At 43.7% G+C, this 21,321-nt stretch overlaps 1 protein-coding gene and 1 long non-coding RNA gene across 2 annotated transcripts in view; both read left to right on the top strand.

The window, feature by feature from the left end:
* Nucleotides 1-21,321, top strand: part of LOC143429476 (organic cation transporter protein-like) — a 97,208-nt gene that overhangs the window by 56,813 nt on the left and 19,074 nt on the right. The window lies entirely within an intron of this gene.
* Nucleotides 1,317-9,012, top strand: LOC143429279 (uncharacterized). The gene is made up of 2 exons (XR_013102515.1): nucleotides 1,317-1,498; nucleotides 8,828-9,012. It is a non-coding gene; the product is annotated as an uncharacterized LOC143429279 (long non-coding RNA).

The following is a 21,321-nucleotide window of genomic DNA, read 5'->3' on the forward strand; positions in this document are numbered from 1 at the left end:
TCTTTACACAATTTATAACTGTATACGTGTGTGGGTTTCAGATTTGTAAGGATCTTCTATATAATGCAGTACGTAATAATTAAAAGTTCGAGTTTTGTGCGTTCAAATAATCTAGAAGGTATACAAGAATAATAATTAGTTCTAATAAAATTAAATGTACATATCAGAAAAAATGTATTATAAAATATTTAGGAGAAACATAATAAAAAAATATTTTTCAGAACAGTGGAAGATACGTTCACGAGATATTACTTCCTAATAATTTCCATTTCTTCACCTTTGTTTCGTGTGGAGAAAATGCGATTGTAAGGGTTGACCAATGCTTAGAAAAAGCAATGGTCACTGGTAAGGGACGCCATTTTGTTTCTAGTAATTGTGTAGGGTCGCCTGTTAGATGTGGACCTGTAATACCGATGCGCGTGTATGGTGCGTGGGTAAGGAGTAACCGTAGAGGGTGGATTGTCACGTGACCATATCAGAAATCCTCCCGGATTGGCTGGTTGATGCCCGATGACGTAATATATTTCACACCGCGCGAGTCTAGGCTGCCCATCGAACGAATAGAACTGATCGACAGTAGATTGACCAATGTATCCACCCACTTAACTACGTTCATGTAGCTATTTGAACAAATATGGAGATCACACTAGAAATTGTTTCTTTTTATACTCCTCTTCCATTCATAAACTCAGGACCAATCGACTACTCTCTCTTACTTCCATTCTGAGACTGATTGTTAATAAAACCATCTCTTGAACTTTATCAAACGCTTCAATATGGACACAGGTAACCTATCTTGTTCTAATTTCCAAGCCACTAAAATCGAAGATATAACGTCATAGAATTCGATTAAAGAAATTTGCGGTTGCTATTCAGAGTATAAAACAATCTGCTTAAAAAAATTGTTATATAGAATATTACGTGATTACCATATGCTAGTGAAAACTACCTTTTTCCTTAGATACTTATAAAATGTTAGAACACATTAAAAATATAGGATGAAAGAGACTTAATCAGAAATTCTAGAGTGCATCAGGAATTAACTTATATACTCAACAAACGTGTCATTTAAAAAACCAGTTACAAATCAACAACATGCGTTTGTGCACCATCGAATGAGTTTTAAACAAATTGATAGTAAATTACAGCGTAGTGTTGTAGAATTTAAAAAAGTATAAGAAACATCGTAGTGGGGGTAACGAACCACAGGAGAAAGATCGGGCACGAGTGTACCAGCATTCCGTCACGGGCGCTTGTGATCGACGGAAGTGTTGTGCCGGCGTGAAACAGCTTCGATTTAGCGGGATCGAAACGAATCTATCGAAACGATCTCGATACGAGAGGAACGACCTCGTTTTGTGACTAATTACGTCCACTGTCGTCGAGAATTCATCATTGGGAATCCACCAAGACCAACCGTGCAGCGTTCTAACATCGCACGATGTTTTTTTGAACATGACAGGAGAGACGATGGAGCAGCAGGATTCTGTCAGAACAGGTATCGCCAAGTTAATAATTTATCTAACGTAATAACGTTCTCCTGTAAATGGTATTTGCTACAGCGCGCGAATGTTTTAAATAATCGCTACTCACAGACTTCTTTTTAATATCTAACTGGAAAGACATATGAATTTTGAATAGAAAAATTGATACTGTTGTACATAAGGAATGTACTTTTTAGTTTTCTAATCTGCGAGCAACAATTATGGAATAGAAATTTTGTGGTACCGTGCGAAACGAATTTAAGCTCGTAACTTGTTTTACTTAAGAAACTTGTGTCATCTTAATTTTAATATAATTCTCTTGATCTAAATTCTTAATAATATATTCTTATAAATACTGTTTTTTGTTACTCGTAAACTAGAAGACTGGAAACGCGAACTTAATTTACGATTTCTTAATTGCTTTTTGCTTGTTCCAAAATGTACGAATGAATCGTATACTCTGACAAGTTTTGACTACGATTTTAATCGTGAACATCAATTTCTCAAGTTGTATCTATCTTTGATGTTTAGAAGAGGATTGAGTATTTCGTGGATGAGAAGTATAAACAAAAAATTGTTGAAAACGGTTAAAAATAGAAAGGAGAAAATTCCCGAGGAGTGTATTGCATAAATAGAATTTCGCACGATGCAACCCGCATAAATTATCATTTCGCCGTGCGCGCGCTGTCAGCGTGGTTCTTAATTGACGTTAACAGGTTTCCTTCCTGTACGAGTATCCTTTTCTCTCGATCGCCTCTTTCTCTCTCTCTCTCTCTCTCCCTGAAGATCTATATTATACGATAAAAAGAATCTTTTCCACGTGAACGTGACGTCACGTTCGCGGGTATAACGAACCTTGCATGGCTCATGTATTATCATGTTATTATAATTGAACCGTGCTTTCGGCTCACTAATTGAGAGAGAAAGAGCATAATTAATTAGAGACGGGCTAGCCTCCGTTTCGAATACCGTTTCAAATTGTTCGCGCTCGACTATTTGCTAAAAAAAAAAGGAAAAAAAAAACAGTGCTGCGTTCGATATCGCTTGCAGAGAATTAGCCGCTCAAATCATCCGCCCGTAGATATAATTGCATCTCAAATGCATCGTCGTGAAGCATTGATTATTTATTCGATGATTTTAAGACTCCTCGAGGAAGCATTAGGCTATCTATACTTTTGTCACATTTATCGCATGTTGTGTATCTCACTTTTTATTGCTATAAAATATTTCATTATATATCTATACGTTCATAATGGAATGTTTTTAAAAAATATTTATTCTCTGTATATATATGTGGTTGTTAAAAGTATATCGATATTTCGTGTTCTCTCCTTTTTCTCAAGTATTACGTATAAATTCGGATTAGAAACTGTTGCGAGTAAAAGGTGGCAACACTCTATCAAGATATAGAGTACGTTATCAAAACGTACCACGATCGTAAAGAATAATCGACGTTATAAATTGGTGATACATTAATACCGCTATCTTGGAATCGAACGAATTATGTCTTCCTCCGAGTGGACTGGCGAACAAACGACCTTGCTGCTCGGTCAATGTTCTCGCTTTCGAATCCGCGAAAAATGCCCGGTGCCGCGTTTTACATGGCGGTGAAATATCGAACGCCGGCTGATCGTTTACTCGTAAAAACGAAATCAGCTTTTTACGGGGTCAGACAGACAGACAGAAAGCGGGCAGCGAGCTTTTTTCGATGATCGGTTGTGCCAGAATAATTCGACACGCCGCTCCTTTTTTTCTTCTCTCTCTCTCTCTCCCTCTTTCCTTGCTCACCTTTCTTCGCGCGATTTTTCTTCGTTCCGGTCCGTTGTCATCGGTCGCCGCCGCAAAAGCCTTCGTTCGATCGCTTTCACGATTCCGTATTAAAATGATCGTTCTCCCGAGGCGGGAATAATTGAAACGCACCGCGATTCTGTCGCACGAAACGTTAGATAACGTAATCGCGACTTCCATTTCTATGAAATTTAACGGTAAAGTTACTATATTTCCTTATAAATTTCTTGGTATAGCTTTACAAGTAATTAGTTCTTTGTATTTTGGATTCGTTCGAAGTAGTTCTAATTGATGGTTGAGGTTCACGGTTCAAGTACGAAAGGTTAAGTAATTAACATTTCTGTCACTAGATGGCTTGTAAGGTTGTCCCTTTACTCACAATCGCATAGACTCTTGTAAGAAGTAAATAACTGCAATGGAAGGAGAATCGTTGCAATACTCTGTGTTAAATATCCATATAAATTTTTGCGTTGGAAAAGATAATTTCCATTGTTGATTTTTAATAAAAAAAGAAAGGAATTAATATATTTTAATTAAGTTATTATTAAATATTTTTCACTTAATTACTTAGCATATTAATATTTATTATACTATAACGTTAGACTGTTTCTTTGGTTTCTATTTCGTTCGAATACTTGCATAAATCTTGGCATCTGAAATTTTTACAACCACCCAACAGTTTCTTCCATTTACTATTAAGGTGTGTTTACAGGGAATCGGCGAACGATCCTCTGGTTTTATCGATTCCGAGCAATAGCGTTCCACCAAGTGTGTCGAGAGATTCGGCTTGAACGAAAGTACCGTAATTGCAGTCGCATTTACGTTTTATCCTTCTTCTCGATCTGACGTAAAAAAAAGACGAAGAAATTGGTACAGGGCAAAATGGCGGACTACGCGATCACGTTTCGACTATGACTCATTGGCAGTAATCATCTTTACGACGCTATCGCTCTCTCGCTAATTTCACCTGATATTTTACAACCTCCGATGACCTCATTTTTCACAGCCAAACTAGCTGATACGCTAAACTTTCGTGTTTCGAACTCGACGAGTTCAACTATGTCGGACGACATTGTTCGAATCTCGCGAATGGGCGTTGCGATTCCGTGAAATCATCGAATACGTGGCATTCCGTTCGAAGAATTCCAATCATTGATCGAGTATCATAAAAACGGGTATCGTGGCTAATAGAGCGTTAATGTAGTAATTAAATGGGGCTGGTACTCGAGTGATTTTCTAAATTGAAGGTTTCAAAGTTGAAACAATTTTTTAAGATTCTTTTTTCATTGATTTTGTACGATAGACAGTTATAAACATAAAAAAGTTAGTTGCAATATAGAACAAATACTGAAGATAGTAATACCATTTCTTGCGTATAGTAATTGGTAGTACGGCATAGTTTAATTATACCTTGCAACGATTTGTTGCTTGAAATAAGTAGAGCAACACTTGAAAAGCTATTTGTGCAAATATTTAGCCATTTAGAAACCTTACGCTATTAAGTACACATCACCTCTTTTTCCTACGGTATTTATCAGCTCATTCTCTGGGAATCAGTTGTACAAACAAAATAATCACCATCACAAATCTCACTCATATTCCATAGAAATCTTTCTACGTATTTCTATTTGAACTCTAATAATATATTTTATTCAGGGACAGAAAATAATTTGCCACGATTAAATAAATATTTTTTAAATGACAGACTTTCCGTGCATAGAAATGAAACGATGATAAGTTAATTAGAACGAAACGCTCATAGACGTGTCTACAGATACCATAAGCCACTCGCAACGGTTGTTACGGGTGCCATAGAAAAATAGCCGGCGTCGCCATTGCTACGGTGATTCACTCAGCGCGAAGTTTCCTAGCCTGAAAAAGCCGATAAGATTTTTTCCTCGCTCGGTTCGTCCTCGATACGATTAAGGAGGTTAAAAAGACCTCGACTACGCTGCGTTTTTTCTCCTCGTTCCCTTTCCTTTTCCCTTTTTTTTCCTCTCTTCGATCACCTCGAGGTACTCCGCTTCTGCCAGCCAGGTAATGTCTTTGCGGCTCGGCGTAGATTAAAATATTTGCGATACGATAAAAGGAATTCCAGCTTTTCCCCAGGGCTGCGTCGTGGTATCATCCACCAGCAGCGTTTCTCGCTGGAGAGTTCACCGCGTCTTCGTTCACCGGGGCTTCATTCCGCGACGAATCCGATTTTAATCAGGCGCGCCTCGCGTTTCGAAACGGCAGATTTTTCTCTCCCCCGTTGGGGATTCGATTTAGACTTTAAACGCGGAACTTTTTGTCGCCTGGTGCGGATCGAACGATCTTCGACCTTCGTACGTGTAGCATCCGTCGATCGACGCGGAACAAAAGAGCGAGAGGGGTGAAGGGTGCAGAAAGGGGGAAGAGGGGAAGAATAGAAAAAAAAATAAAAAAAGGCTTTGCACGGGCTGCATGCTATCACACCACCTGGATCGCATTGTTCTCCCGGATGCATTCATCAAATAAATTGCTTTCATCGGACCAAGTGTCGGGTTAGCCTCTCGATTCGCGTGATTGTTACTTTGTTCTGGTTAAAGAAATACATATTATTTATATATACAACATAACATATATATTTAAAAAATGAGGGAATAGAGTAAAAGAGAGAAAGACAGAGAAAGGGAGGGGGAGAGAAAGAGACGGATACGTTGCAGACGGTAACCGATTAGAAACAGTAACGGTGGAAATTTCAGTGTAACAGTTTCGAAGGTGAAAGCGTCACGTTTTTTTTTTCTCTCTTTTTCGGTCGAAGGGTGAATTGTGCTCGACTATATAGGGGTGAAAAGCTTCACGTCATCGGTGTGCGGTGTACGTGTGCTCGCTGGCAGCCACTCGCAAGATGGTTCCTCTGGCTGGAAAAAAAAAGGGAGCATTACCGTTGCTTATCCCTATCCTGACCTATGGTTACCATGGTGACGCACGCCACGGCCAATCCCACCCTTTACGTTAGGGGAGTCCTCCAAGGACCACGGGAAATTTCATTTCTCTCTGATCAACGGACGAAAAAAATATATAGCTAACTGCGTTTTCTTTTTTCCTTTTTTTTTCCTCCTATCGCCGCGTCACCGGTATCCGGGTAATTTTCTGTGCGTTCGATCGGTCCCGTTCTATTGTCGTTTTAAAATCCCGTGGATTCCCCGGATGAAAGGGCTCCTCGGATCCGAAAACGAGCGCTCACCCGTTTTCAAAGGCTTCGTGTTTCACCTTTTTTTCTTCCCATCCACGGTCGTTCGCCGGAAATTTTTCAATACTTTGACGTATCAGCGTGGAGTATCAGTTTGTTTCGCGTCCCGACAGACGCAGCTGCGAAAACAGAAGCTCGTAACGTTACGAGTTTGTTCACCTTCTTGTCGCAAACCTCTTGCAAAAGTATCCTGGCACCGTTTTCATCGTCCATTTTGAATCTGATATTTGCGAGTTCCTCGAGTTCCTCAACGTCGAGAGGCTACTGCAACTGCTGAGGTGAAACTTCCTAATTAAGTTAGCAAACATCGAGTCTTCGTTCCTCCTCGAAAATATCCGCAACCCTTTCGTGCCTTCGCCAAGTCATCTTGCGATCGCGGTTTCAGGCTTCGTAGTTCGTACTACTTATGCTCCGTTGCGGTTCGACTTTGCGTTTTTAAGTATCAACGTGTACGTACACGAGTTCTTACGGCTAAGACGTAGTCTTGTCTTGAGACTCTGGTGAGAACTGGCCTTCACACGTCACCGACGACGAGGTTTCTTGACGAAACCGTGGTATCTTTCATGGAGATGTTGTCAGTTGAGAAGATTTCATCCTTGGATCGCTTTTTCATTGATCTCTCTTTATTATTTGTAACTGGAGGATTTGCTGGTTGGCTAGTTTATCGAGTTTCAGTGGTTTCTTAGATTCTACAAGGTATTCCTAAAAAAAATGTTCGTTTCGATGGATATCTTATGCTACGATTATCTGATTAGAATACTTTTATCCTTTCGATACATTTATTAAATAGAATTCCAAGTGACGGGTTTCTACTTTTTTAGGGACCTTTTTCATCGAGGATATTGCGCTTTGTACGTCACTGTGTACGAATATTGTACAGATGTTTGAGTCTGTATATCGAACGCACGGTTCGGAATCACATTAAAGAGAGAGAGAGAGAGAGAGAGAGAGAGAGAGAGAGAGTGCGAGAGAGAAAGAGGGAGGAACGGGGAAGGCTGCGACGCGAGGGTTACCGGATTATTCTCTACCCAACGGGTGTAATTGAATTTTAAACTCCCCAATCCGGCGTGCATATGCGCCCATTCATGTCCACGTAGAGCCCAGCCGCCTCGTAGAAGTCGCGGATTTCATACGTGAGAGAACCAATTGAACGTTTCCGCGCAGGAAGTACTCTGTCCCTACCGATATCCGTCAACCACCGTCCTCTGTGGCACATGTTCCGCCGTTTGCACGGAAAAAAAGGACTGCTAGCCCGTCGTGGAACGCGCGTGCAAAAAAGAAAAGGGAGAAGAAAAAAATGAGCGCAACAATTTCATTTCCCACCATATCGAACACGATCTTGCATTCCTCTTGCTCAGCAGCCAGAAAACAAAAGGAGAGCTCACGAGTCGAAAACGAAAAATGCATAGCGAATCGCGTTACCGCGAATTTCACAGAAACGTTGGGCAATCCGTGTGGAAACAGTTTGCGTTCTGAGTGATAGACCCGTCGAGAAAATCCATATCAGCATAATGATCGAAAAATGTTAGGGAAAAAGTCTGATAGTCACCGCGGGGACTGTTGCTCAACCCGATTACGTAAATTCGTCAAACCCGCGGCGAGGTTCGTCTACCTGGACTGTTGGGAAACATCCATCGAACGCACGCGAGCCATCACTTTGTTCCTAGCCCCGGAATAAAAGGTGTGCGGCTTTGAAAATCAGTCTCCTGTCCCACGTACGCGATCTTGAATGTTCCCTGCCGTGGATCGAGTGTCTCTACGTGAGATGGTACGCGGAGAAGCAAACAAAGCTGTGTGGTATACGGGGTGAGTCTGTGTTCCTTGATCGCGTGGAAAATGGAGTACAAGTATAGTACTTGTATTCAGGGAAATTTTTAATCGGTGAAGTGCTGGGTGGTTTTTATTTTTTTTCCATTTCTTTTTCCACGGATGTGATAGGATCGCTGCAGAATGATTTTCCTAGCTCCCGTTTGGGTTAAATAGGCTAATATGTTGAAACAATAGTGGTTCTCAACATACCCTTTCTATGTGTATCGTTTCTGTTGCAGTTTCATTAAAGGAAAGACTTCTTTGCAACAAATGTATAGAACACTTCTCACTCTGTGTTACTACTACGTTTTCTAATTTTCAGACCTGGATACTTTCTTATATTTTAAAATCAGAGTTCGTTATACAAAATCTCCCTTTGGAAAGTTTTTCGCTTACCTAGGATTAAAATTTAATTGTAAAAATGGGAAGCAAGGAGTTGACGAAGTATGTAAGAACGGATTGACTGATAAGTTTCTCGCGCGATTTTTTTCAAGAACCGTTTAATCTAACGGTATGCAATAATTTGCAGGACTCTGTTTCCAGCCGGATTACGGAGAGCCGCTGCGGGGAATGCGCTCCTTGAGCATGACTCGTATTTACCAGACGCGGTTTCTCTGCCACCGCCGCAGATTCTTAACTCGTCCCGGCGACTCAGCGTCGGACCGGATCGCGGACAATGTTTCGGATTTCCAGCAATGCGGCTCTGCGTATTAACTGTATCCAGGTGGGTATATATAACACGCAACCTTATCGCCCAGGTGAATCCAATTAATTGGGAATCAAATTCTAATTAAGGAACGCGCGCCTGAATAATTGACGTGCGTGTACTCAGCGGAGCGTGACCGGTTGCCATACTGCAGGCGGAACTTCCGAATTAACAGGATATCGCGGGCTAATCACCTAAAATGCAATGAAATTCTTACGAACGTTCGTTCGCTAGACCATCCCAATTTTTCAATTTTACCTAGCTCTATTTTTATTTCATTTCTAGCGTTTCCTCTTCTCGAGATATAAAATAAATATATAAAAAGTTGTTATGCAAAAATAGTTGTACGCGATGGTTCAAAGTGTTCGAAATTCAAATTCAAATCGAGAGTAGAAAGGTTAGATCCAGTTTACGTGTCAGAAGTGTATAGAAGATGGAACCTGCACGGGGATCGCAAGCTGTGTTTGGCTAATCGGTTAGATTAATTCAATGCCACTGACGGCAGGGCGATTTACGAGAGTTTCGTATTCAAGTTCCCGTGTAAGATCTAACCCTGTACACACTGTAGTTAACCCACTGTCTTGATACCTGGAATTAGGTAACAGGCCGTCTTGACTTGGAAACAGTTGGGACGCTCGCGGAATTCGCACCTTACCGCGCTTCGCTCTTGAAACTTGTTCTCCTAGAGCGATGAACTTTGTGGTATCGCTATAGGCCAGTCGGCGCTCCTACATAGCTGATTCTATTACTCACTGCATCTAATTCGATGCAATCCCATTCACTGTGTTCCAAGCCTAGCAACGAGCAACAGTATGTAGAGCGTTCCCCTTAACAGGTAGAAGTATCTCAAGTATGTAAATTATTTTCGTATAATCGAACGAGAATTTCAAATGCTTCGCGGAATATCAGAACTTGCTAGTTCTCAATTATTTATACAACAACTACGAATAGTAATTTATTCAGAGGTGTAAAGATTCGGATAATTACGACGAGAAATTCTTCGATTACGTTTCCTTCGATTTCTGATCGTTTAAATTCACGCCTTCCCCCGTTCTCCATCCAGAACAAGGTGATCTCCATCTGGAAGAAGAAAACAAAAAATGGAAAAATCAGCGCGCAGGAACATTTTACGACAGCGGGCAAAGAACAACGCTCGATTCCTTTTGTTACTTTCGGCGTGGAATTCTCGCAAGAAGCCCAGGAAGTGGCGGGTTAAGCGTTCGCCGCACGGAATCTTTGCCAAGCGATGCTTGCATTACGTTTATTGCCACTCTCTCGGAGGCCGGGAGTTCTTGGTATTACATCGTTTTCTAAGCGCATTCGCAAGCGCCGGCTTCCTTCCCTTGGGCTACAGTTCCCAGATGCTCCAAGGCTGTCCGAATCTGTCGTTTCCCCTCAGCTTTTCCACCGTCGATGCCACTGTCGACCGCGTGGCATTGTCTTCTCTTTATTTATGCCTGATAATCTTCCTACGCGTTTGCTTCGTTTCGGAGTACACTTTTCTATCGTCATCGAGTCGTTTCCTTCGCGCAACTTCCCGTCGTATACGCAAGGGAATTATCTTTACAGTCGTTGATGACACGTGCCACGCCACCGGGGCAGCTCGTTTCCACGAAAAACCATTATTCACCGTTAGCAATCATCGCATTGTGCCACGGTAAATGACAGAAAATTATCCTCGAGAGCGAGGCGTTTCTTTCTCCTGGTGGAAAGAGGGAACGGGCGATTCTAAGAGATACCGAGAGATCCAGTCGAGCCTATTCACGCATCGATCGTTTTCAGTTTGCCCGCTCGATCGTGTGTCAACGCGACTCGCGTCATTGAATAATGATTCTTCTTTCGCGCGCGGGGAATTGCATCACGCGCAGGTGAAATTACAGGTGTACAGGCGCGTACCTGTAAAAATAAGCTGTTAAATTGGTTTCGCGTTGCTCGCTCGATGCATTCTTGCGCTTTGCTATTCGTTCGACTGACTTAAAATAGAAACGTGCCTAATTGAGGGGACAGTCGATCGGATTTTTTCATTCGTTACTCCTCTGCGTCGATCCGGAGAAACGGATGAAGGCAGTCGATTGCCTCTCCGGGCCCTTTTATAGTGACCATTATAGCGCGTCCAGTGGAGTAGAGGGTTTATCGGCTATCATGACTTGCCGTATTATGCCGCTAGTCCCGGGACTTTCCACCTGCGAGACCCGAGACCACAATCCTCTTTCTCTCTCCCTCTCGTGCTTGACCAGTCAATTTTTCGTTTCTGATCGATCTAAAGTTCTCTAAAAGGAGTTACAAAACCACGCTATCCAACTAAACCCAGCGTCCCAACTATAAAACTATAAAACTCCTATTTGTAACTATTTTAATATCCACCAGGAAGAGTGTAAAATACCCAGAATATCCAATTAAGCAAATCACGAATTCCAATGAATTAAATTCCAAAGCAAATATCCATCATACTAAAGTGAAGTAAGTGCCTCCACTAGAGGACTGATAGCTATCAGATTATTATCGGTTACCGTGTGATTGCCGCTTCAATTAAAAACACCCAGCACCCCGTTTGTTCTCCCACGGTCTGGACGAACGGGGTATCGAGCGATCGACATGGAAGAAAACGAGTCCAGACGTACAGTCCTCGTACAATGTTACGTCCAGAGGCGAAAAAGAAGCAGCAAGGACGCCACAATTATTTTCCTCTCGTTTGTCGTTTATATTGGCAGCGAACACCGCAGCCAGCGTAATTGTTCCATCACGGCTGGCTGAAAAACTGCGTGGCCAGCCAGCCGCGAATTTCTCAAGAAAGCGAACGATGCCCGGCCGATGAGAGAGCCGATGAACTTTTCTACCGATTAATGAGCGATCAAACCAGGCTCTCGATAACCGACCACCTCTAAGAAGACGCCTCGACAGGACCTCTCGTGCCCCTCGCATGTTCCTTCCTCCTTTTTAATTCCACGTTCCCGCGGCGGGTAACAGCTTGCGAATTCATCTCGCCCAGAGGCGAAGTAGACTTGGCCAGGTTATTTTACCGCTCCTCGTATTTCATAACGCGAAACCGTTCCACCGCGTTCGCGTCCTTTTCCTTCCAATTATTTTTGATTTGTTACGAAACAAAGGGAAGCTAAACAGACTGGAGACTTGCGGCCGAGACGGATGCAAGCTAATCCGTGAAATCGATAGGAGCTTGCAACTGCACCACGGACCAGACAGCTATCCCACGTTTCCCCTCCGTGACAGTTCGATAATTTAACATTGCGTGTGCAACTATGAAAGAAATGAACCGAGCTGGGACTGTAAATGTTAAGTTGTAATTTAATTTCGCGGCAAAGAAACCTCATCGAGCTTCTTACACCTAATAGGTCGATTCGCCACACCGTGGAGTGTAGAAAATAATTAATAATTGATATACCATAAGAAAAGCCATTTAGATGAGCCGACCGTGACATTGGGCGTAGATTTTTCCTCACCGGAAAGATCAGCCGATTGTTCGCGGGCTCGTCGTTTCCGGTGCTCCACTCTCACGATCGAACCGTTCGATTTCTTCTGCTCACGCTCCTCTCTCGCGGATCTCTCCACGAATCCAATTCAACCGTTTCCTCGAGGTATCCGGATAGCCGTGGCGAAGGATTTTTCTTCACCGTGGATAATAGAACCCGTCCTCTCGTTTTCTGCAGCATCACCGCGAGGAAACAACGCTGGCCATCTCGCAGTTTCTTCGTAATAGTGTTCTAATGTTCCTTCCCCCTGGTCCCCGATACTTGGGGCCTTTTCAGACCTTTCTTCTCATTTTTTTCACCTCTGTCCTTTTTTTTTCCACTCTTAACAGACGTTAACGTGTTATTTCGTAGCTTCTCCCCCTCTCGCAGGACAATGACGCGACTTTCCTGACCCGTGGAAATAAGATCGCTGGGAGGAAGTTTAATTAAGTTCGAAAATTGAAGCACAGACGGTGACTGGTTGGCGTTCACGGTGGATCTTCCTGGATCCACGCGTGTAGGCTTGCGGTATTGTGTTGTCGAAAGAGATACGATGCCTTGTTACGTTTGCGAAGACGTACGCTCGCCTTGGGGAGATATTAAATCGTTTCGAAAAAAAACTGTTAACCTCGTCGAGGATTACGATTCGAGCGATGTTTGCTTTACCTTGATTTGCGGTGAACGTGATTTATCGCGCATAGTTAAGGGGAAAGCCTGCCGCTGTCACGCTTTTTAACTATCGACCCGAATTGTACGGAACGCTTGGTGTCTGAAAAATCGTTCGGTTAGCCAAAGTTCCCTTATTAGAAATTCGCGAAACGCCTGGTCCGTTTGATGCACGCAACAACCCCGGCCCTATCTATATTAATAGACGGTGAAATTGTTTGCCGAGTTTCAAACGGCGAAAGCCGCTGAAAATGTTACAGCTGCGCAAACACGCCGTCAGGTGAAACCGTTCAGAGCGCGGGCCGCTTTTCCGCCCGCCTCCCATTTCTTTTTTTTTTTCAGTTTCAAATCACAATTACACGCGAACGTGCGTTTCAATATACCGTGCGGAGATCAAACGGCTCCATTGAAAGGTCATTCCTCGTCGAGGATAAACGAACGCTGCACAGATCGCGTATCGCGCGGTGCAATTATCATAATCGCAACGCAGAGATCGAAAGCCCTCCCGTTTTTCCGCCCCATTCAAATCGGCTGTTCGATCGATTTTCGTAGGCTGCGATCAGCCTGCGCTCGCTAACCGGTCTTTAGCGTCAGGCTCGATATCGATATGTTAATTAGAGCCGATTAGAGGGCAGCTGACGATCGCAACTGTTAACGTTCAACGTCAACGGCGCAGCCACGCAAATTGGACCACCCTATAGATGGCAAGTACGCGGTACACGTTCGAGGATTCCCCGGTGAACATGATTTGCTTCTCAACTCGGTGCAATTCCAAGTTCAAAGCCACTAGAGGCGTCTCGTTTCATTCGACGTTCCACTTCTCTCGTTCACCGTCCCTCCATCGGTCGTTGGAGTTGTACCTTTCTCCTGCGTTCCTATTGCTGCACGTCGCGATCCGGCGACGTAGCTACATACGTGGCTGCCAGCAATTAAGGGCACTCGATAATGATGGAACTGTAGGGAACCAGGAACTACGTCTCTCTGTTACCCACCGGCTGGGACGTCTTCTAAGCTGCTTAGAGAGGTGAACAAATCTGTCACTGTCAGCCGTCTATTCGCAATCGTACTGCGCGCGCTAACTCGATGAAAAAGGTGAGGACGCCGGGGCAGTGAAATCACTGCCACGGATTGGCTTCGCTGGGATTTCGATTCGCGTTCTATTCGACACTGGAATGCTACTTTTTACGAAGGATCTTCTACTTAAGGAACGAGCAAAGAGAATCGCTACTATCGCGTACAATTTTTGCGTTCTTCGTTTCTCGTAAAATTGAGGAATCTTTTTGAAGAAAGGAGGGTGTGTTGGCATTAAAAAAATGGCGAACGTAGTTAATATTGGACACGTAGAAGCTTAATCGTAGACGGTACACTTCCTTGTAATATATATATAGGGCAAATTTTTTTCCCTTCCGTTAAAACATATAATTTCCAGGGTACGAACATGTATCTTCGAGGAACGAAATTACAGATTGAAATTCGAGATAGCACGTAGCGATACGGTTTCAGAGCGGAACGGTGCTGCGAGGTACTCGCACGGAGGGGGCTGAATTTTCGATTCTATTAGGCACGGTTTGACGGCGAATTCATTCGAAACTCGAGGTATTTGTTCAAGGATCCCGATTCTATCAGCCTTCCAATCGTCGTCGATGGTTTCCGACGGCACGGATTTGCCCGGAGCGGCTCGTGTATATTACCCTCTTCCCGCGTCGCTCTCTATTTTTTCTCTTCTTTCTCTCATTCACCTCTCGAGTACTCTCTTCCTCGAGTAGAACAGCACGTGCTCGTTTCTCAGCGTACGCAGTCGACGGGCGGGATTTTTCGAGGGTAAAAAAAACCCGTGTTCCACCGCGGGGACAAGGCTAAAAGCACGACACACATCGGATTACGTGTCTAAAAAAGGAGGAGTGGAGCTGATCCGCGGGGAAATACTGGAGTCTACTTTATTTCAAAGTCCTTTCCAACCGCAATCCAGCCAATAATCCGTTACGCACCTCGTACATGATCGAACGCTTCCTTCAAACATTAATCGATCTCCATTTATCGGCTCGTGGGCCAAGATTGTTACGTCGATGAAAAAGAAGCACAACGATTTACCTCGATAAATCTGTGGGATCAACTGTGACCTTGCTTGGTGAACGATTAGTGGGTCTTTTCTATTTTAAGAAACAAGGGCTCGGATACCAGAAGAAACTGGTCCTCGTGATCCTACATAAATTAAGCATGGTCCCCCCTTCCACGAGAGGAGAACTTTTAAAAATACCTTCCGGGACCAAATCAATATTCGACCGTTTCCATCCCCCTCAAGCACATGGAGATATCGGTACGTGCCATTTTTAAACGACCAATACCCATTGTATAGTTTATTCATTGTTTTACACGTCGAACGGCTCGAGTTAATTCACGCCAGCGTGCACCAGCCGATCGCGGACGAGAAGCTGAGGGCGTCTGGAGGCGAGGAGAAAGGAAGATGAGACGCGGGGAACCGCCGACACCAAAGGATTATTACAGCCGTGTTGCATAACATGTCGTTGACCAGGCCTGGCTGGATTACTCACACTCCGCAACGGGTGACCTTGTATCACAATCGAGCCTCCAACCCGTTCAGCCTAGGCCGATTCCTGGCGAGCCGTACGATCCTGGACCAACCGGTGGCCCTGGATGAGAGGGCAATGCACCTTCTCCTGGCTCCTAGCATCCTCTTCTCTTTTCCTCTTCGAACAATGCTATATAAAGAGCGCGTGTCACGTGTGTCTGCCAGGATATACACGTTTCCCAGCTGGAACATGACGATAACGTCCGACGAACTCCTCTTCATGGGTGCATCCGTGCGATTGGTTTATCGAGCACGCTGGATAACGGGTCGATGTCTCGTTTTAACGACTCGCATGAGTTGGATCGCGGTTAGACGATGGTCTCGTTGATAGAAACAGTGATGGTACGTTTGAAGAGTTCTGATTTTAAAAGATTCGTACGCAACTAACTTCTTTTAGAAATAGCGTCCTGTTTCGAAACTTCGCGTTTTCTCTTTGAGTGGGAACAGAGAGCCGTAGAGCAGTTTTCTTAATGCGACAGGAAGTGCGTAATTTTCCGTAATAGATGGCTTGCACATTTTTACAACTTACTGTCAGATACAATCGACAATTCTACGGAAAATAACAAGTGTCGTCTTGTTCTACCTTTATCTTCTTCATCTTTATGTATCTTCAGGTAAAATCGTTGGTAAATAACTGGGAAGGATGAGAAGCCACGATCTTCGATTATTTTCGAAACTGATCCTACCGATCCATCGCGTCAGCCTGATTCGGTGGGTTGCAATTTTCATGCGAACTTCTCCGTAACGAGTTTAATCTCATTCACGGCATTCGCCTCCAAGATTTTGCATAATGTAGCCATATCTCCATTTCCTGCGAATCCAATTACGAAAATGAGTTATGCAGCCCCGGATGCTCGTTGTATTTTCACCAATGACATCTATAGAAACTCGTACCATTTCTCTTAACAGTTAAAAATAACAAGCACAATTATAAACTTCGCGTTCCTACAAAAATGATCACCCTCGTAGCCATAATCACGTAACTCAGAATTTCGCGACATTAAAATCAACCTGGTTAATAGCGTTTAATTGTTTACTATCCGAAGAGCACTTTAAAGAGGACCAAAAATAACCACCGAAGACGAGATCACTTTGACGTCCTTCAAAACTCATATTACGAGAGCTCGACGGCGCGCAGGGTAATGGAATCAATGTTCCTAACGTATCCGGGATGGCAAGGATGCACGGGTCTCTACATCCGGTTGGCAGGTATCAGCGGAAGCGACGTTGTCGCCTAATTAATAAAATAAATCATCCAACGGGTGCATCGACCCCGTCGCTGCATCAAACCGTTTGACTGACGGTGTTCCACCTCTGCCGTCGGCTAATTGTCAAATTACAAAGATCGGGAGTATCCTAATGGACGTCGAGCATGGGACGTCGGCTCGTCGCCGATTTTGAACGACCGCCTCCCCCTCCTCGCAGCCCCTGCGCGAGGATAACCAAGCGCGCAGAAGCGTAACGCGCCCCCACCACCGGCTAGGGCCAGCAACCCCTACCCCTTTTGCACCTGCAACCCTTCCGTCGACTTCGAAGTTACGTCATTCGACTCTGGGACTCCGGTGGTCGTGGTCCAACGCCTTCCGCTTCCGGTTCTCCCAGCCACGAGGCACACTTCTCGCTTCGCCACGCAACCGGACCTTGGCGAACCTTCCGACTTCCAGTTACCACTTCGTCGTGTGTGGTATTTATCTTGTAGTACGTACGTTCCGTTCTCGTCTGTAGAGAGTCGCTTGGCGCTTGTTTCATTCATTTGTTCGCGTAGTGCTTTGGGATTTTCGTTCGATCGGTGTGTGGAGTCGATATGGAGTTGTACGATAGACTCGATCCTTAGCTCGCTGGTGGTAAGAGTTTAGATTATTTCTTGCCATTGTTGATAGATTGTTGTGCACGATCGTTTTTATATTTTAGGATGCATTCGCGCCGTCGAGTTTGAAATTGTAACGCTGTCGGTATAGAAGGGATTCTCTAAACTACTGTAAACGTCGCGTAAGTTTTCATCGGAGATACGCCTGGGGTTCGATCGAGTAATTGTACGGGAATGATTGTGAATCGCTATCCTTTGAAGAGCAATGAATAGCACGAGAAGAAAGTGTCGGTTTGTATCTTGTATCAATAGGTATATGTTCGATATCCCGCGTGTAATAAAATTATGATCCGATAGGCCCGCCAGGCCATTCGTCTCAATCATGTTCCTCGGAAGATTGACGAGCGCGCCAGGTACTCTCGATTTTCTCTGTTTCGAGCTTCTACAATTCTTTTCAAAGCCCCGTATGGAATTTCCATTACCACCGCGTCATTCCCACCGTAACATTCCGTTATAATCTTAAATATCATTACACATTATGCTAAGCAATTTTGTTCTCTCTGTTGCAGACGAGGAGGAAGTCATCGCCCTCGAGAAGTTCATCGCGAACGCTCTTTATGCTTTTGATTGTTGCTCAGAAAGCCTCGATTACGATATTGGCTTTCGGGCAATAATCATAATCACGAAAGGGCAGAGGCTCAACAATACTGATCCATCGTCTGCTGATAACACCTGTTACTTCAGGAGACCGACACGATTTCAGACTTGTGAATTATTGTGGAGTTATAGTAATAATGTTTCTGTCACTGAGAGATGTAAATTAGAAATATTATATGTATCCATGTATGTTCAATATGACGAATTGTTAATAATAATTTCTGTTGCTGGTATCATAGTGTTTATCTGCTGTTATTGTTAATCTTATCTGTGAGCATTCTTCTGGATTATAATTGTCTTCAATTTACTGTACAAATACGATAAAATAATAGAACCGGTATTATATATCCATCATTCGTAGTTCTTTCTGTAAATTCATTCGTTTCAAAATCCCTTGAATACCGCTATGATTAAAACAGAGAAAAGGCTACGAAAGGAATCGATTTAATCTCGAGGCATTTACGTTGAAAATAAATTGATGCTTCGGCTTGTAGATCTGCGCTCGAATAAAAATAACTAAAAGAAAGACCGTGCTTTCACGATGCTGTACTTTATTCAATTCCGTTCGCGATACTCGACTACCCTCTCTCCCGCTTTCTTCGACGAGATGAAATTATTCCTTTGAAATTATAATTACACACTCGACTTCTCGAATCGCCGGCTAATTGTTGCTCGATCGATTGACCGATACTTACGCTTAATTGTATACACCGGCATCGATAAACGTACTACCGATAATAAACGATCGTTTATCTCGCGTATCTATGTATTTAACATCTTTCCATTTAACTGTCCCTCACTCGTTCTCCAACTTGAAGTGTTACGCAAAAACTTGAACTTTAGTTCATTTCTCGCGTACTAAAAATCAATCGTTCCTCTCTCTATTGTGTCAGAGTTCAAAATATTTCGCAGATATGGTCGCAAACAACTGAATACAAACAGACGTTTTAATCAAATTTGTCAAGAATGCAAAAATATATGAATTTCTATAGAACCAATTAAATATTGTTCATTCATTCGTGCTTCCAATACGCAACAGTAATTGGACCCCAATTAAAATCCATTAAATACAAATATCAAACAATTATACATATTCGTATAATATTGTCTCCATACACTTCACTTGGTTTCATCCAACAATATTTTTCTATACTCTGGTCCTACGATACTCCTGCAAAATACATTTCTAGTACGCGTTCCTACCATTTTTAGACTTGAAACACTTTTACCATTTTTCTCTCACTCCTCCCCCATCCAAAAAGGGGCACTCAGAAATAGTTCGAATTCGATTCATCGTTACAGCAAACCAGTTTCCAATTTCCTAGCGCCTAATTCTCGTTTCCCATTTAGACATTTTTCATATTTCCTAGACCTCTTTTCGGCACCCCAATTTTTCTCATTTCCACTGGTTCCATCGAGCAGCGTTATTCAAATAGAACGGCCATCGATATCGTTTATCAGATTTCCCGCTGCCAAGGCGGGCACGATCGACGCGCGAGGGGTGGAAACCGATAGAATTCATAAAAAATTCAACGTTAATTACCGAAGATGGCTCGGCTGGAGGAATCCGGTTTTTGTACATCACACGGACGGGGGATGCGCGCGATATTTCTGTCCAAGATCGACGCCGCGCGAACTTTTCCTCTCTTCTTCCATTTCAATCCACCGCCACCCATTCCAGGGCCATCGTTTCCGTTGTCTCGCGGCGAAACAACGGAAACACCGACGTCCGGCTCGGCCCCGTCGATGGTAACAGGTTGCGACGGCCGGGCGTTTCTCAAAAACTGCCAAAAAGTCGGGCGAACGAGGGTCGACAGGTGAAGGAACGCGGACAATGAGAGATTCCTCGCCGCCTCGCCTCGCTTCGCCGCGGATAGACGACGGGTCGAGGGAACGATGCATTATTTAAATTTTAAAAGCGTTTCGGAGTGCCGGCTTAATTCGACGTCTAGTTAGCCATCCCCTGGCCGGCGTGCGTGGACAACAAACAGCCATCGAAGTCGAATGCACGCCACCCCTTTCTTCCCTTCCGTGGATGCATTATAAGCGAGGCTGGCCAGAGTGAGGAAGACATTTGCATTTAGCGCGTTCGTTATCGATAAATGAAGAAATCCTCCATCGAAAATGCGATCGAATTACCGTTTCACGAGCAAACGATGGGATCTGTGGAAGCGAAAGGTGATCAGCGTGTGGTGAATATAATCATAGAATTTTTTTAAACGGAAAAAGGTGAAACTGAATTTGAGAAATGGAATTTGATCGGGCGCCACGGACAGTGAAGCGTTTAAGTATAAATGTGTCATTTGGAGTGAACTTGATAGCATAGTTCCGCGAATTTCGCGAGAACTCGAAAGTTGGCCTGTCGTTTTAAATTTCCAGCAGTGATCCTGATGATCTGTCGTTGCCTGGAACCCGCGGAAGTGTATTCCCCTGATAATACTCCGACGACTGACACATCCTGCAGCACAAAGCTTCGCATCAGAGTACACACGCGCTATCGAATCCTAAATCTTTGTAACATACATTTTATGCAAACCGTAATCTATTACAACCCTCCGTTTCATCACTCATTATCATTGAAAAAAAAAAGACTAGAAAATCCATAGAATTTATCAGCATTAATTGATCCCTCGATAATAAAAAAAATCCACCCACATCGCAAAACCAAAGGGAAAGCTCTGCCTCAGATTATCCTCGCGTAATCGCGTTAAAACGCGTTTAGACGAAACTTGGCGAGACTCTCAGCGACAATTGCCAGCGTCGAGGACATTTTTCGCGCCTCTATAAATCTATAGAGTACGCGCGGGGACCCGATGGCAGTCCATATTTATATAGTCAAACAGGTTGACAGATCGACGTTCGGTCGCGCCTCGTTCGCCTTGTGCCGATGAATATTTCAGTCGCTCCTGGCTTCAGCTGTCAGTCCGCGGGACAGGACGCGCGAGAAAGAGAGGAAAGGGTGGAAGCGGGTGCGACCAGGGGGATGGCGGAGAAGCCAGAGGTGGCGGTAGGAGGAGGCGAATCGTTTCTATGTATAGAGAGACGTATGGCCCGGCGAACTTTCGACCTGAAATGACCCGGGGCTCGGATGCAGACGCCTCCGTGAGTTTCCACCTTCCGCGGATGGAAA

This window comes from Xylocopa sonorina, chromosome 11, assembly GCF_050948175.1.
Source record: "Xylocopa sonorina isolate GNS202 chromosome 11, iyXylSono1_principal, whole genome shotgun sequence".
Lineage (NCBI taxonomy): Eukaryota > Metazoa > Arthropoda > Insecta > Hymenoptera > Apidae > Xylocopa > Xylocopa sonorina.